General features: G+C 36.3%; 1 long non-coding RNA gene across 2 annotated transcripts; it reads right to left on the bottom strand.

The window, feature by feature from the left end:
* Positions 1-1232: 1232 nt before the first annotated feature.
* On the bottom strand, positions 1233-2967 carry LOC145030701 (uncharacterized). 2 transcript variants are annotated; one of them, XR_013676682.1, is made up of 4 exons: positions 2759-2967; positions 2038-2300; positions 1826-1940; positions 1233-1755 (listed from the first exon to the last, which is right to left on the bottom strand). It is a non-coding gene; the product is annotated as an uncharacterized LOC145030701 (long non-coding RNA). The 2 variants fall into 2 exon arrangements; XR_013676681.1 differs by having other exon boundaries at positions 2803-2967.
* Between the last annotated feature and the right edge of the window lie 641 nt (positions 2968-3608).

The raw sequence follows: 3608 nt of genomic DNA, 5'->3' as shown, positions 1-3608 counted from the left end.
ATCGGGGTCTTGATGCCGGTGAAGACACACTCCTACTGTTCCATTGCATCCGAAGTAGGAGTTGAGGACCGCCAAGACGAGGGCCGACGAAGACGTGGGATGCGAAGCTTGAGCCATCGCTGTGAACGAGATAGAGTGGTCGGACCGCAACTAACCTTCAATCGAAGATGTTTAGCACTGCAGACGAATTCTTCGAGGCTTGGAGCGAAAAGGATCGGTCGCTGCTTTCATTTCTTTGCCTCCCTTTCTTCTTCTACTCCCAGCTCTTGCTGCCGGCATCGTATGGAGTCGAAAAACCACCAGGAGCCTCCGTTACCAGCGTGTATGAAGCACCTTGCACCAGTCGATATGTTAGGCGAGGTTGAAGTGTTGTTGGGCAGTGGATCAAGATGAAACGCCACCACCACCATGAGGTGGTGGCTGTCAAAACAAAGTTGTTGCCATCTCGCGCCTTCACTGCCATGTATGCCACCAGGTGGGTGGCTATGTTACTGTTCTGGGAAAAGAGTGCTTGTGTGTGTTCATTTTACTGTAGTGGGGGTTTTGTTTAGCCGGATTTCTCGGGAAAAACCACCACCACCACCACCGTGAGGTGGTGGCTGCCGCCTTGTACCACCGTTGGCCACCACTAGGGTGGTTGTGTGTGTGTTAGTTAGTTAGTGTGTATGTATAAAGCATTGTAATTGTAATTTCCAAAAGATTAATGAAAAGAAATGGAAAACCACCACCTTAGGGGGGTGGCCGCCGCCGTGAGCCGCCATTGACCACCAATACCTGAGGCGGTAGTGGGTGGTGTCCCGCTAGCAAACCCTACTGGGCTTAGAGATTGGTTTTCGGTCTATTGGGCCATGTTTGGGTAGAAAACCTTGATTATGAGTATTTGGTCATTGGACTTATTTGGACCCACTTTTGGGCCATTTGGATTAGATTGTGAATTAAGCCCAAACTATTTCATGCCATTTATCTAGTAGAATAAAGGACTTATGGACTATGTCCTTAATGGGCTAATTGAGAAAATACTAATATTTGAGAAATTATCAGGACATACACATAAGAATTATTTAATAAATAAAATATTAAATAATAATCATTGGCAGAAATCAAGGTTGCAAAAATCGCTTGACGGTAGCTTGGCGGTCGACTGGGGTTAAATGATTAATCGATCTCGACGGAGATTAATCGCGGACCATTAATTATTAATAAAATTTTAGTATAAAATAAGCAAATAACCATACAAAAAGTCATAAAATATGTAACCATACAAAAAGTCATAACTAGGATTTAAACATTTAAGTCATCATCCATTACAAGTCCAAAATAAGTTTACTACTAATAAAAACACGCGTTTTTATACATTTAAATGTCCATATTCTTCTAATCTTCAAGTTCTTCCACTATTTTAACTCCATCTGACTCATATTCATCTTCTTCAAACACTTGCTCCTCATTCTCGGATTCGAAATCTTCATTGTAAAATTCTCTTGTTGTTGAACTTTTATGGGGTACTTGATTATCATTAGTATTGGGAGCTTCATCAATCGCTTCCATAACTGATTCGGTGTCAACTTCATCTCCATCACCGTCATCTCCATCTATAATCTATTCTTGAGCCGAGTGAGAATCATTTGCTAAAAGCATTTTCAAAGTCCTATCTTTTCTCTTATTGTTTTTTTCCATTAGATTAGCATTGAATTGAACATAAACAAGATTGTTCAATCTATTTCTTTCCAATCTATTTCGTTTCTTCATATGTACCTATAAAAGTATACATAACAAAACCTTAAAAACATTCTTGATATTTAAATATTATAACTTTATAACTAACCGCTTCAAACGTGCTCCAATTTTTTTCACAGCCAGATAAGCTACTTGTTAAAGAAAGAATCCTCATTGCAATCTTTTTCAAACGAGGAGTTGAGCTGCCAAAAAGTCTTCACCATCTTGTTATAATATTAAAGCAAAAAAAACACTATTAAATTAATAGATATAAAATTCTATTATTTTATAAATTACTAAAATAAACATAAAACATATTACCCGAATCAAAGTCAGCATTGTTCACCATACAACCTTTAATTGCAAGATCTGCTCAAAATCTATCAACTTTTTCCTTGTATTTTGGCAAATCAATCATCACGACTTGTCTTTCCACACAAGTTACATTTCATTGTATCCATCTTGTTTTCATCCGGGTAAAAACCATATTCCCAACCAATATCATCTGAGTTCCGTTTATGAGTACCCATGGGAGTTGATCCCACCGATTGTGAAGTCGAATTTTTAGATGTCATGATTGAACACTATTATACATACCAGAAAAATACATCAGAAATACACAACTTAAATGACAAATTTTAAGCAGACATCAAAATATCACACCAAAAATGGCTAATCTTTAGCTATAATCTTGAAGAAGCACTCGTAGGCATCAAAATATCAAAATTACAGATTGTGACTATATTTCAATACAACACAAACTTTAATTCTAATATATTTATAATAAATTAGTAAATTACTAAGAAAATAATAATAAAAAAATATTTATGGCATACACTCGTGATTAACAGCAAACAGGAAGCCATGAATATTGGCTGTTACTTGTTCTACATAAACCCAAATGGGCGACGACTATATACGAATATTAAATTCAAGAGTTAACAAATGTAATAAATTCTATACAATATTCTAAAACGAAAGAACAAATCAATTTTATAACATTATCGGAAGTGGACTTTCAATGAACAAACAAGAACTCAACCTTTTTTGGGAAAAAAAAAGAACTCAGATTAAGAAATCGCTAACTTGAAATACGAACGCCGCTGTCCTTGGAGGTTCACCGGTGGCCGCTGGAGGTTAGTCGGAGAATGGTGGGCATCGGCATCAGCTGTATCATCGGGGTAGGCTTGCGTCGCTTCAATTTTTAAGAGAGAGCACAAAAACGGCTGATGAATATGACGATTGTAGGGTTAGAAGAAAATTTTCGGATTTTTTTGGAGCGTTTTTTTTAATTATTTTGGAGCCTTTTTTTAATTGACCAACTTTGACCTTTGACTTATTTTGACTTTCGTTGACCGAAATTGACCAATTAATGCCAAGGACCCCTAATCCTAATCGGTTGTAGAACGCCAAGCGATTAATCTACCATTAATGCACGATTAATCCCGATTTCTACAACCTTGGCTGAAATTAATCTAAGCAATAATGGACTTAATGGATTGAGTCTTTAGTGGATTAAGTCCTTAATGGGTTAAGCCCTTAATGGGTTAAGTGAGAAACACTTAACCCTAATTATCATTTTATGTGAAACCCTAATGTCACATGAAATGAAGCTTTATACATTTTTATTATTATTTTGTTAAGCCCTAATTTTATACTCCATTAAGTCATGCATTAAGACTTTTGAGTAAAGTTGTTTTGTATATTTTGGAAACCTCATATGTAGTCAATAATTGTATTAATAATGTTAAACTATAAACTTAACCATTAAGTCCTTAATAAAATGCCAAAAATGAATGAAAAGCTAAAATGACATATTTTTCCAATTCTACCCTTCAATTTCAAACATCCGTTTGAGGCAACCCGAACATCTAAAAATTATGAGACTTACT

Source organism: Lactuca saligna, chromosome 2 (genome assembly GCF_052625555.1).
Source record: "Lactuca saligna cultivar CGN05327 chromosome 2, ASM5262555v1, whole genome shotgun sequence".
Classification (NCBI taxonomy): domain Eukaryota; kingdom Viridiplantae; phylum Streptophyta; class Magnoliopsida; order Asterales; family Asteraceae; genus Lactuca; species Lactuca saligna.
This window is presented reverse-complemented; position numbering and strand designations above follow the sequence as displayed.